Below are 14,386 nucleotides of genomic sequence, written 5' to 3' on the forward strand. Positions count from 1 at the left end.
TTTACAAAAAGTAGTGATTTCTTGTCAGCTGTTGCCATGGCAACCTTCTACGCTCTTGAAATAAGTTTGAAACAGGTTTTACATTCCCCTTCGTTACGTAGTTCTTTACTTCACACATGATCAATGTTTGAGTTTGAGCTTCACTCTTACCCTATATTACATACGTGTAGCGACCTTTAGTTATATAACAGTTTTAACCCACAGGTTGTCTTCAAAACGTGTTCTGCAGTTTTAAACGTAATTACGATATAAGCTAAAAGTTTGTACATATACGTACATACAACTGTTTTTCCACGTACTACAAAATGATAAATAATTTTAATTTTTGAAGTACAATAACCTGATGCAAAGTTGTAGTTTCAATTTCAGTTTATACTTAAAAGATTCCTCCCCCCCTCTGAAATGCTCGTATTTTATCGTGGGTTAACATTTACTGTATTGAATATATGAATTCCAAACTATTTGCTAATTTTGCCCTTTTTGTTGTCATGGCAACATATCATCTTATCATTTTGACTACTTGAGAAACGTTGGAGGAACAAAAAAAAAGGTAAGTGCTTTATAAAGGACTTTCAATTTTCACGAGTTTATGATGTATCAACTATTTTTGAAGGTTAAAAAATTATTTTTACACATTGAAAGGTAGTGTCATAAGCCTTCAAATAATATGGTGTGTGTCGTTAAGGCTAAAGATAAAATAGTTTATTTGATAAGTTACGTATTCTAGCATATCTTGTATATATTGCGAACTGTGATGTCTGTCCGAGCTTCGTCTGTCTCCCGTTTGAAAAGCTACGCACGCAGACAGAGCTTAACCTTTACTTTCGACATGACAGGAAAACAGACATGGATCATGTTGATGGCATATTTTATTTCGCGAGCGAGATATTCTGCAGACAATTGTTTGGAATTATTCAAACTATCATTCACATTTCAAAATATCACAATTACCTTTCGTTGTATGAATAGCTCATAGCTTTGGCTCTGAGTGAATTTAAGAATACAACATAATTAACCGTTTTAAAATTCATGAAATAATTTAAACTGATAGAAGAACTTAAAACTTTTAACATCACTGGGGACGGGCACTTTTCCTTGTAATCTAATGAATTTGATATCCGGTGAATACATTTCGAATATTTTTAGTTAACGTAAAATATAAGTTTTAAGATTTAATTCCAAAATTTTTTCTTCGTCACATAACGCCCGTCATTGGCACAGCGGCATGTCTGAGAACTCACACAGCTATAAACCTGGTTTCGATACCCGTGGTGGGCAGAGCACAGATAATACCCATTATGCAGCTTTGTGCTTAATTCTACAAAAAAGTTTGTTTGTTTGTTTGTTTTGAATTTCGCGCAAAGCCACACGAGGGCTAGCCGTTCCTAATTAAGCAGTGTAAGACTAGAGGGAAGCTAACCACCCACCACCAACTCTTGAGCTACTCTTTTACCAACGAATAATGGGATTAACCGTCACATTATAACGTCCCCACTTTTGAAAGGGCTAGTATGTTTGGTGCGACGGGGATTCGAACCCGCGACATTCACATTACAAGTCGAACGCCTTAATTCACCTGGCCATGCCGGGCCCAAGAACACAATTCTGAAAAAGTAAGCAATCGTTACATGACATTGATGGAAAACCTACTGAACAATGGCAGATGTTCCTATTATGATTGACGTTGTTTCACATCACTCTTTCATTCATGTTCTTCAGATGCTTATCCTGAATGTTTTCGCTTAACTTATAACATAAGTTATTTATAACAGCAGAAATTATTCGTTTATATTTTTGCGATTCACAATTCATGTGCAGCATTAATGTGTACGCCCTCAATGACCCTTGATAATGTTTTACCGTTTTTTTTGTTGTTAATCACAAAAGTTCATAATGGAGTATTTGTGCTCCGTCGACCTCAGGTATCGAAGCTCATTTTTTAGCGTTGTAATTCCAGGGACTTATCACTAAGTCACTGTTGCTTTTGTGTGAGTGTATGGACTGTAATAACAAACGTCCTCTGTTGTAAATGCGCTTTTAAGGAACGATAATGGTACCGATACAGTATAAAAATCTGTATATATCTGTGGATATGTAAGTTAACGAACAGTGAGTAGAACAGAATACGTTGTTTGTCTGTACCTAACGACAGTGAATCGTATGAGCATGTTTGTGCGTAATGTATGTTTTGTGTGTTTTTTTATATCAAAGTCACATCGGGCTACCTGTTGAGTTCACCTTTGTGGGTAATAAATGAATACAAAGAAAGGAATATCACAATTTTTGGGGTAATAAATAAATACACAAAAGATGACATAACTGTCTATGTAGTAAGTAAATACAAGGGATAGAACATCACCGTGCTTGTGGGTAATGATTAAATACACAGGAGGGGACCTCATTATGTTAGTGGTTAATTAAAGTGGCTTGTTTTTGTTTGTTTTTTTGAATTTCGCGCAAAGCTACTTGAGGGTTATCTGTGCTAGCCGTCCCTAATTTAGCAGTGTAAGACTAGAGGGAAGACAGGTAGTTATCACCACCCACCGCCAACTCTTGGAGTACTCTTTTAACAACGCATAGTGGGATTGACCGTAACATTATAACGCCCCCACAACTAGAAGGGCAAGCATGTTTGACACGACGGGGATGCGAACCCGCGACCCTCGCATGACAAGTCGCACGCCTTAACCCACCTGGCCATGCCGGGTCAGGAACGGAACGCACATCACTGTTTTAACTATCTCTTCGTGATTTTAAGAATTATATTGTTTACCTGACTTTAGTCTAGATTTAGTATTTTAAATTCAATTCATTTATAGGTTATAAATTAGCCTAAATACATTGTATTAATACTATTAATATTAGGATTACGTAACATTCAAGTAAAGAAACTACTAGTTAGTTATCGCATCGATAATATTAATATTACTTCAACGGAAGCAAAAAATAGTGATAAAAATGTAATATATTTGATTCTAAAATGCCAGGCTTAACAGTGTTGGCAATAGGTTACTGTTATTTAAATTAATATTGAACATTTGTTCCCAGCCTAAAAATACAATGGTTAAGACTAGTTGGAGTTAAGTGTTCACGGTTTTTTTGGTGTGATTGGATCAATTATTTGGAAGAAGGGAGCTTCTTAGAATAAATGGTTTAAGTTTAAATAAGATAGGGTCTGACTTGTTTGCAAGGGCTATTAATTCATCTCTAAGGTATGATTTTAAACCAGGAATAGACGGTGGTGAGGGCCAGGATAATTTACTCGCAAAAAAAGAAAGATGTAAAGAAACGTTTAGCACAGCAAATAAGATAGAAGTAGTTATAAGGTTAGACTTAATTAATACTATTGTGATGCTAAAAGTAGTTATAAGGTTAGACTTAATTAATACTATTGTGATGCTAAAAGTAGTTATAAGGTTAGACTTAATTAATACTATTGTGATGCTAAAAGTATAAAAAATAAAATAGATGACCTTATGACACTGTGGTGAATGGAGGATTTTGATATAAAGTGAATAACAGAAACATGGGTAAATATGGATGATCTTGATCACAAAAATTTCTTTTTCACAGGCAGTTTAATAGAGATAGAGCACTAAAGAGGGCGAAAGAGTATTTTTATACGTAAAATGTGAGTACATCTTGTTGACCTTGCTTGAAGATATCAAAGATAATAGCAAGGAGATTGAATCCGTTTAGGTTTCAATTACCAGATATAAATATAAAAAGGTTTTAGTGGAAATTTTCACAGACTACCAGAAGATACTGATGAAATAACTGAGAAATTTTACAGTAACCTTAAGATTTCAGTTGTTAATGAGATCATAATTATGGGTGATTTTAATTTCAGACATACTGATTGAGAAAGGCTGAAGTCAAACCTGAAGGAGAAAGGTTTTTGATAACTGTTCAAAATGGTTTCATTGCCAGTTGATCAACTAACCTACTAGAAAGAATGCTATTTTAGATTTATTGTTAACTTCTAACACACAAATTGTTAAGAGGGTGGAAATCGAGGAATTTCTGAGTGTAAGTGATCAACGTTCTGTTAGGTTTGATATTTTGCTGCATGTGGAGATAAGGAATAATGGTATTTCAGTCACAAATAAAAAAACAAATTTTGAAAGATGCGACAACAATTATCTACTGTGAATTGGACACCTGAATTATATGGAGGTGCTTATCAAATACAGAAAAATTTTAAATATCTAAAGTAAGCTTATTCCTTTAGAAAGAAAAGGGTGGTTGCAAGTAAAGAGAGTATAAGAGATATAATTAAAGAAAATAATCACAAATGTAAGAAATTTAAGTTCAATGGCATGATGGGAAATTTAAAAGATTACAGAAAATCATCAAAGATAGTCAAACAGGAAATTATGACATCAGAAAAGTCTATGAAAAAAGGTTGGCTAAAAAGTAAACATTAACAATAAGAATTTCTTTAATTGCATTAAGGGTAATCAAAATGTTAGGATAGGGTTGGATGACAAGTAAGGTTTGCATTTGATGATTATTATATGGCTGGGTTATTAGATTATACTCTTTTTTTTTCAGACGTTATTATTAATTCTGAGCTTGTTAAGAAAAAAATTTGGAAATTTAAAGATGATAAAGCTCCTGGCTTATTAGATTCTACTTTTTTTTCAGTATTTGTCATTAATTCTGAGCTTGTTAAGAAAGAACTGGGAAGTTTAAACAACGATAAAACTTCTGGACCTGATAATATATCCCCAAGAGTTTTGAAGGAGAGTAGGAACTGAATATGTTAGCAACTTATTACTATTTTTTTTTGTAAGTCCTTCAGTATTAAACAGGTGCCAAAATGATCGGAAATTAGCTCATGTAGCTCCTCCTTCCAAGGAGGTGGTAAGCACTGTCCTAATAATTATAGTTCAGTTAGTTCACAACAGTTGTGGGAAAAGTTTTGCAAAGTCATGTAGATGAGGGTAACGGTGTAGATTTTATTTATTCAGATTTTAAAAAAAAGCCTTTGACAAGATGTCACATAAAAGGCTTGTAAAAATATTATTTCTAAAGGTGTGGGGGTTAAGTTAGCTAATTGGATAGAAGAGTAGCTTGATAAAAGAAAGCAGAGGATTGTTATAAATAGAGTTCAGGATGCTGCTGATTTACAAACTTCTTTAGATCATTTATTGAGTTGGGAAAATAAGTGGTAGATGGGTTTTAATTATAACAAATGCAAGATAATGCACGTGTATTATCATAATTTGAATTATAAATATAATTTGGATTGGAATAATCTTAACAGTGTTAAGAAGAAAAGGGATCCTGGTCTGATACTTAATCAGCCTTTAAACCCACCCAAGCATTGTGTTGTTGCTAGTGGTAGGGCAAAAAGTTATTTTAGGTTATATGTACAGAAATATTGAACACAATTCTGAAGGTGGTATAAAGTCATTGTGTAGGTCAATGGTTAGGCCACATTTGGAATATTGTGTTGAGTCTCGGGTTTATTACCTTTGTAAAGACATTGAGCTGCTGGAAAGGATTCATAGAAGAATTACTAGAATGGTACCTGAGATAGAAGGGGTTGTTATATGAGCAGAGATTAAGAATATTGAAATTATTTTCTCTTCAAAGAAGATTTAGAGGGGATCTGTTTGAGATGTTTAAAATTGTAAAGGGAATTGATAGTACTGATGAATCATCTTTTTTTTAATACTTAACAATGGAAAGAGTAGGACTAGATCCACAAATGTAAGTTTGGGAAAGGTATGAGTCATCTTTAGCTAGGACAGTTTATTGTTTTAACAGGATGGTTTGCCTCTGGAATGGATCGCCTTCAGACGTTGTGGAGGCAGTGAATTTAAGCGAGCTTAAGAGAATTATAAGGGCTGGCTTTAAGATACTTTAGAATTTATATTAGTTTGGAGAATGGTACAGTCCAGATGGACTAATGGGTCCCTTGTTGACCCTAAACACTATATTATGTTTGTTGATTAAAAGTAAAAATCTAGGAGAAGACTTCACAATTTTGGAAGTAACAATTAAATATACAGCATGTGAATTACTGTGTTTATGGGCAATAAGTAAATACATGTGAGAGAACATCACTATGTTTGTGGTAGTAAGTGAATACAGAGGAGGGGACACACTATGTTTGTGGGTGATAGTGGAAAGAAGAGTGAGGTAAGAAGGAACAGTCAGAATGGGCACATTGAATGTCGTAAGTCTTACAGGGAGGGGACGTAAGTTTTAATTAAGCAAAGGAAAGTATAAGAACATTATATGTACGCGAAACAAAATGAAAGGAAAAAGCTCAAAAGTATTATATGATTGTTATAAAGTGTTTCACTTTGGTGAAAACAAGAAGAAGAAATGGGTAGGCGTTATTTTAAATGTGTTATTTGTGAATTTTGCGCAAAGCTACATGAGGGCTATCTGCGCTAGCCGACCCTAGTTTAGCAGTGAAAGACTAGAGGGAAGGTAGTTAGTCATCATCACCTACCGCCAACTCTTGGGCTACTCTTTTACCAACAAATTGTGGGATTGACTGTCACATTATAACGCCCACACGGCTGAAACGGCGAGCATGTATTGTGTGACGGAAATTCAAACCCGCAACCCTTAGATTACGAGTCGAGAGTCCATGCTGGGTAATTTTATTTGGAATTCTGAAAGAAGTCTGAATGTAAAATCTGATGCGTGAAAAGAAATTCTGGTAATAGGGTTTGTTTTGCTGCTAATTATAAAGCTACACAAGGGGCTGTCCTCATTACAAGTATCGAAACCTGGTTTTTAGCGGTATGATCCCTCAGACATACAGCTAATTCAATGTGGGAGCTGTGATGTCCGCTGCGTCTATCGCGAGAAATAAAGCTCTGGATTTTTGAGAAGTTCGTAGATATACTCCTGTCCTGCCGGGAGTTCTGGGGCTTGAACCCATGTCCTATGGCTAATAGGACTTATGGGTAATCCAAATGAGCCATTTAAGAACATAAATCGTTTCTTTCCTTCCCTTTACTCGTAAGGCTTTTCAGCTATGAGTATAACATTTCATACTATTTTGATGTTATCGTGCAATTAATGTTTTGACTTACCTTCACCAAATCATTAATATCTAAGTAAACTTATACACACACAAATATATATTATTATACATATCATTACCTTATTTACTTCATATTATGAATCGAAGAAAGTAGACTTTCTAACAAAGTTTTGTAAACAAAGAGAATATGCATTCACAGTGTTTATTGTTATGCACTTAAGTGTAGCACATCACAATATTATTGTGTATACTTGTAACTAGAAAGGATAAAAGATCAATGTGTTGTCAGTATATAAGTAAAAAAAAAAAAGAAAAAAAAGAAAGCGATAACCGAACCTGTGCGGATGTAAACTAGTGAACAAACGGTGGAGAGATAAGATAGCTCAGGGACATTAATATGTTTTGTATACACGCTTGGAAGTAAAAACGAAGTAGAGAGAAACGGGTGTTTCTATGTATGTACATAAGTAAATAGAGAGGGGATGTGTGTGTGTATGTCTACATAAGTAAGTAAATACACTACCTCTGTATCTATGTATGTTTTATGAAACACCATCAGAATGTTTTCAAACATTTGTTTCTGAATCTGTTTACTGATAGAGTGAATGGTTTTTACATACTTCAAAACTTTAAGGAAACAGAAAGTATGTGACTGTAGATCAGCAGAAGGTGTTGGATAACATCTTGTTTGTTAGTCTGAGTGTAGGTGAACAGAAATGGTAGGATATCAAGGTGCTTTTTGTTGAACTCAACTAAACAGAAAGTTTCAGTGACGTATTTAAGTCGATGGAGCTCAGCCTCAGGGGCCATGGTCTTAATGAGGGCCCATTGATAATTTTATTTTATGTAAAATTACACAGGATGTAGGGTCCATAAAAATTATTAGCCTCTGGGCCCACACAACCTTAAATTTGTCACTGGGAAGGTTAGGATATCATAATGTTTGGTGGTGCGTATTTTATTAATCTGAAAGAATAGGATATCACGATGTTATTAGTGTGCAGTTAACAAAACAGAGTGGAGAATAATCATCCTGCTTGCTAATTTAGGCTTAAATAAACAAAAACGAACTTTACTAGTTTGTTGTTGAATTATTAAGTAGACTTGAATAAACGCAGAAGGGCGAGATGCCACTATATATGTGTAGACGTAAACAGTAGAGACAATAAGGACGACATTATTTGGTTTACGTGCACTTAGGTTAACACACTGAAGAACACCATAAACCTAAAGAAAACAAAGACAAATCACTGTTCTACTCGGCAAACGTTGTTAATGTATAATAAAAGAGTTACAAAGATTTGTGTTCAGAATCGATATATTGTTATAATTTGTATCTTAATTTAAAAACGATTGCACATTGTTTCGTTCTTTTATGCTCGCTAGGTCTTATAGATTGTCTTAATATTACGGTTGCTTTTCAAAACTAAAGGGTGAATGAAGAGAGGTGTGTATGTAAGAATTAGGTCACTTCGTGGTTAAAGCTGTTTCGCTTTTGTGAGAAGCAAACAAGTTTAACTGAGTTTATTTATAAAACTCAGCCTGATTCTATGAACTTGGGCGGACTACTGCAAAAGGTATATACATAACAGAAGGTTTGTTAGGAGGGAGGAGATATGACCCGATTTCATTGTGAAGGCTTGAACAAAATCACAAAACTGGTTAGCCGTTTATGACCTGAAAACAACTAGAGTTAGAACTTACCCACCGAAGCTTTTACAATTGAAAATTATAAGATATTTTTCAGAGGTTAGACTACAGAATAACACTTTTGTTGTAAAAACAAAGATTTATTTGTTGTTGTTGTTTTTTAATTTCGCGCAGAACTACTCGAGAGCTATTTCTGTTAGCCGTCCTTAATTCGGCAGAGTAAGACAAGAGGGAAGGTAGCTAGCTATCACTGCCCAATGTCAACATTTAACATACTTTTTTACCAACGAATAGTGGGATTCACTGACACATAATAACGCTCCCACGACTGAACGTGGGGGCGTTATAATGCGACTATCAATCCCACTATTCGTTGGTAAAAGAGTAGCCCAACAGTTGGCGATGGATGGTTATGACTAGTTGTTTTCCCTTTAGTCTTACACTGTTAAATTAGGGACGGCTAGCGCAGATAGCCCTCTAGCTTTGCGCGAAATTCAAAACAAACCAAACCCACGGCTGAATGGGCGAGCATGTTTGGTGTGACGGAAAAACAAATATATGACACAACACGATGTTTTTTGCTACCACAGTGTTACGTCTGCCTGAATAAACACTATGTAACACAAATTTTGTTCCCGGATAGTATGTATTATTTCTTAATTGTTTATGTTGTAAAAGTACAGAAAATCGCCATTATTCCCTTCAAACTTTGCTTTTGTGACCTGGATAATGAAATTTAGAAATTAACCTATTTTCAATGTAAAAACGGGCAAATTTGCACATTTTCATTTACATAAGGTCTGAATAAAACAACATATGAATCAAAATTTACATGTATTTATACTAAAGTTATACAAAAACGAAAAAAAATATTTAGAAGTGAGTAGTTTTTCAAGATTTGCGACTGTTAATGTAAATCAGTTTTATATATCAGCCCCCAAATATGGTCTCCCATCATGTTTTCGTTATACGCTCCCAGGTCACAAAAGCAAAGTTTGAAGAGAAAAATAGGTCTTTTCATTTACTTTAGGCATAAGCAACTGGAAAATAACACTTTCTGCTCAGGAACAAGAAAAAATAAAAATGTCGTTACACAGTGTAATTATAATGGATACAAGGTTAACCTAGTTGGTTCCAATTGTATATAATTAATGTATTGTCAATGTGTTTAGGTATTTAAGACATACTTAAAGTGTGTTTTACTACAACTAGCTGAGGTGCACGTCAAGGAAGCCAACATCAGATAAAGTAAAACGTTAGATAATGTTCTTCCTTTTGTCATTAAACCCTTCATGAACTAATTAACTGTATAAACTGACTTACTTAACTGATCAACTATTTGTATGTTTAAATTCAAAACTAAAAGTCTGTAAAAAAAGTAGCATGGTGTCATATTTCAAGGTGATTTATCCTACTTCTCGAGCAAACTTCGTAAAATACAATCGCCTATGAATAGTGTCGGTCACTTTTCAGTTACCATACAAAAGTTTACAGTAACCGAGCCAGCCAATTCTGCGTCATGGAAGCCAAATATATGTTTATGTATAGAAAGAAATGCGTTTTTATTTCAGGCGCCGTTTTTACCTCCTCAGTGGCAACCATACAATGCTAGAAACCGGGTTTCGATGCCCGTGATGAGCTGAAAAGAAATAGCCTATTGTGTAGTTTTGTGCTTAACTACAAAGAAACGAAACACGAGAGTCCATTATACCGTAGGACAGTTTCCAGTTACCGTACAAGCAGTTAAGGTAATCGAGTCAGCCAGCTTTTGATCATATTATAGATGCTAAAGCACAAACAAACACACACGTGCACGCCTAATGAATCACCTTTATAGTACGTAATGGGCTATCTGTTCTTTGCCCACCAGGTCGTAAGCCTGCAGACTAACCACTGATTTGCTGGGAAGGAGAGGCGATATTAAAATTTAAAACTACATTTCTGTGTGTCATTGTAATATGATGTAATTCTCTGTTTGTTGTGGTAATAGAATGTGGTTTTCTCTTAAGTTCTGCGGGAAGTTCTTTTCTGTACGGTTTATATTTCCACGTTACATATTATATGGTTTTGAGAGTGGTTCCAAGTCATTCTGTGGGATTTTTTTTCTGAATATAATAATAACATAACATCACTTTTTATAAGTTATAGTAATATCATGGTATGTTCTTTATGTTACAGCAATACGATGTTCTTTCTGTAGACTGTAACAGTTCGACTACACTTTGTGTACATTTGAATAACACCATATTACTTTCTGTTTGTTGTAGTAGCCCTACATCACTTTCTGTACATTACATTAACACAACATCTCTTTCTAAACATAATGTAAATATCACGCTAATTTCTTTATGGCTTATGCTAACACTACGTCCCTATTCATACGTGACATTAGTTGTAATACACCACTTTCTGCAAGCAAATGTAACACTACGTAACTTTGTTTTCTTTCCTAGTAAAACAATGTCTCTTTAGTAGTTAAAATAATACTACTTTAATTTGTGTGATATTAAACATATCATTTTTTCACGTTATAGAAACACTTTGTTAATTTCTCTTGGCTATAGACACTAAGGTACTTTCTGTACGTTTTATTAAACCTCATATTATGTTCAGTATGCTATAATAACGCCGAACACTCTCTATGTTATTTTACTCCCAAGTCCCCTTCTGTATGTTGCATTAATTTGCCACACTTCACGTTTTTTATGTCTTATAGAAAAATAACGCCACTTTCTGTGTATCAGTTTATTTTGTTTGTTTTTGAATTTCGCGCAAAGCTACTCAAGGGCTATCTGCGCTAGAGGTCCCTAATTTAGCAGTGTAAGACTAGAGGGAAGGCAGCAAGTCATCACCGTCCACCGCCAACTCTTGGGCTACTCTTTTACCAACGAATAGTGGGATTGACTGTGACATTATAACGCCCCCACGGCTGAAAGGGCGAACATGTTTGGTGCGACCCTCAGATTACGAAACGAACGCCTTAATTCACCTGGCCCTGTGTATCAGTGTCTGATACATTAGTATGTTATGAATGTTTTTTGGATATACGTGTCTCAAATTAGTTAAAGTTTAGAATAACACAGATTCTTCAGTAGTATAAAAGATACAATCACTAATTATTTCTGAAGGTAGTTGGGTGTTTTCGAATATTTTCGTAATATTGTTTAAGTTAAAATATCTTATATGCTGTAAGGTGTAATCATAATATTTACTTTTAAATTATATAAATAAATTTGTGAATATCAGATTTATATATTACGGTATTTATAATTCTGTCTGGTTCAAGAGAACGATTTTTGTTAAATTCATATGTAATCGGAATGAAGTGGGCGATTAAACGTACATAATACACTGCTGGCCAAAGTCTTAAGGCCAATGAACATAAAGCAAAAATATAAATTTTGCGTTGTAAGACTCAACCACTTATTTGAGTAGAGCTTCGAAAGATGAAAATAAGGAAAGTGAAAATAAAAAAAAACTTTTTTAGCATTTAACAGGGAAAATGTGAACACTATGAAATTAGCCAAAATACTAGTTGGTCAAAATTTAAGACCATAGCAAAAAAAAGTCCCGAACAGAATAGAAAATGCCCAACAAGAGGTCTCAGTAGTGAGTTGCACAGACGTCATTGCGAATAACTGCAAACATTCGCTTTGGCATGGCCAAGCGTTTGCAGAAGACTGGCTGGAATGTTATTCCAAGTGGTGAAGATGGCTTCACAAAGATCGTGCACTCTTTGGAATTGACGTCCATTACTATAGACTACCCTTGTCATTTTATACTGGATGGTCAAAAAGAATCACGTTATTCGTCAAAAAAAGTCCTTTGTCCTGCGGGCATTGTGGATTGCAGTGTTGTCCTGTTGAAAGATCCAGTCATTTCCACACAAGTGAGGGCCTTCAGTCAATAAGGATGCTCTCTCCAACATGCCAATGTAGCCAGCTGCTGTTTGATGCCCCTGTATAACCTAAAGCTCCATTGTTCCATGGAAGGAGAAAGCACCCCAGATCATGATGGAACCTCCTCCACTGTGTCGTGTAGAAAATATCTCCGGTAGGATATACTTATCGTGCCAGTAATGTTGGAAGCCATCTGGACCATCCAGGTTAAATTTTTTCTCATCAGAGAACAAAACCTTCGTCCATGTTTCTATGTGCCAAGTTTGGTGCGTCTCAGCAAAGTTTAACCGAGCTGTTTCGTGGTGTGGAAGGAGGCGTGGACTTTGAAGACGTTTACGGTTTTTAAAGCCTTTCTCTCGTACATGCCGTCTCATTGTTCTTGAGCCGCATTCTGTGTCCGTAAGGGTCTTAATCTGGTTCGACGATCGGCTGGTGTCTTGTATCCCTCAGGGTGTTTTAAGAAATTTGCAACAGCAGTTTTACTACGCCCAATCTCACCAGCAATGGTACGTTGAGAGAGATCTTGCTTTTGCAGCTCGACAATTCTGCCACGTTCAAACTCTGTCAACGTTTTAGCCTTTGCCATGTTTTTACCCAATGTAACACAGGATATGTCAGTGGGAGATGTTTTCAACGTTAATGCTTGAACACAAATGATTAAATTTCGTTACGTGTTTTCCGATTAACGCTTCGTTTCAGTATGATCTTAAACTTTTGACCAGCGAGTATTTAGGCGAATTTCATAGTGTTCACATTTTCCCTGTTAAATGCTAAAAAAAGTTTTTTATTTTTATTTTCCCTTTTCTTATTTTCATCTTTCGAAGCTCTACTCAAATAAGTGGTTGAGCTAACAACGCAAAATGCATATTTTTGCTTTATGTTCATTGGCCTTATGATTTTAGTCAGCAGTGTATATATACAACTTTACAACATGAAGAGCAAAATCAGGCCTTATCCAGATCGTTATTTTGACTTTAAATTGCTATCTTTCTTATCAGCAAATCTTGTATGTTTATTTTAAACGTTAAGTTGTTTATTGGCATTGCTTAATGAACTGTCTGAGGGTCACGAGCTCTATCCTCCGTCATATCAAACATGCTCGCCCTTTTAGCGGTGGGAGAGTTATAATGTGAAGGTCAGTCCCAGTATTCGTTGGTAAAAAAGTAGCCCAAGAGTTGGTAGTGGGTGGTGATGACTAGATGCCTTCCCTTTAGTGTTGCACTGCTAAATTCGGGACAGCTAGCGCAGATAACTCTCGTGTAATTTTACGAGAAATTCAAAAACAAACAAACAAACTTTATGAATTTGTTACCAGAAATAGTGACACACATTCTACACTCAGTTTGAAAAATTAATATAACGAAGCTGCTTTGAGGTAAAGGAAGGTTACCAAATGTAACTGTCAATATTAAAAACATTTTGAAGTTAATCACAAGCCATTAAATGTGGTATTGTGCGATCCAAATTACATCAAAAGTTTTAAGTAAGTATTCTAATTAACATTATAAGTTATTGATCTTTCATAAGTTTTACCAGGAAATTCATGCACAGAAAGAAAGGTAGAATCAACGTTTTCAGAGTATTTTTGTACTAAATAGCTGGTATACTTTAAGTGCATATCTTTGGAAAAAGTGTTTGGATAGGGTTTAATGTATTCTTTACGTCAAACAAAAAATCTAGTATTGATAAGGTTTGATACAATCTAAAATCGATTTAATAAATCAGTGTCGGTGGATCTTGGGTATTCAGTAGCACTTATAACTTAGATTTTAGTACTTTCATTACTATAACCGGTTTTATGTAGAAATTTAAAACTATTAGTATT

The 14,386-nt window shown here is 35.0% G+C and overlaps 1 protein-coding gene across 2 annotated transcripts in view; it reads left to right on the forward strand.

Moving 5' to 3' along the window:
• The window catches only part of LOC143238028 (ankyrin repeat and fibronectin type-III domain-containing protein 1-like), a 192,933-nt gene continuing 178,547 nt past the window's right edge, over nt 1-14,386 (forward strand). For both annotated transcript variants that reach the window (XM_076477918.1, XM_076477919.1), the window contains exon 1: nt 1-550. The gene's annotated coding sequence lies outside the window, so the exon portion shown is untranslated. The remainder of the gene's footprint in view (nt 551-14,386) is intronic.

The sequence above is a fragment of the Tachypleus tridentatus genome, chromosome 13 (genome assembly GCF_004210375.1).
Source record: "Tachypleus tridentatus isolate NWPU-2018 chromosome 13, ASM421037v1, whole genome shotgun sequence".
Taxonomy (NCBI): Eukaryota; Metazoa; Arthropoda; class Merostomata; order Xiphosura; family Limulidae; genus Tachypleus; species Tachypleus tridentatus.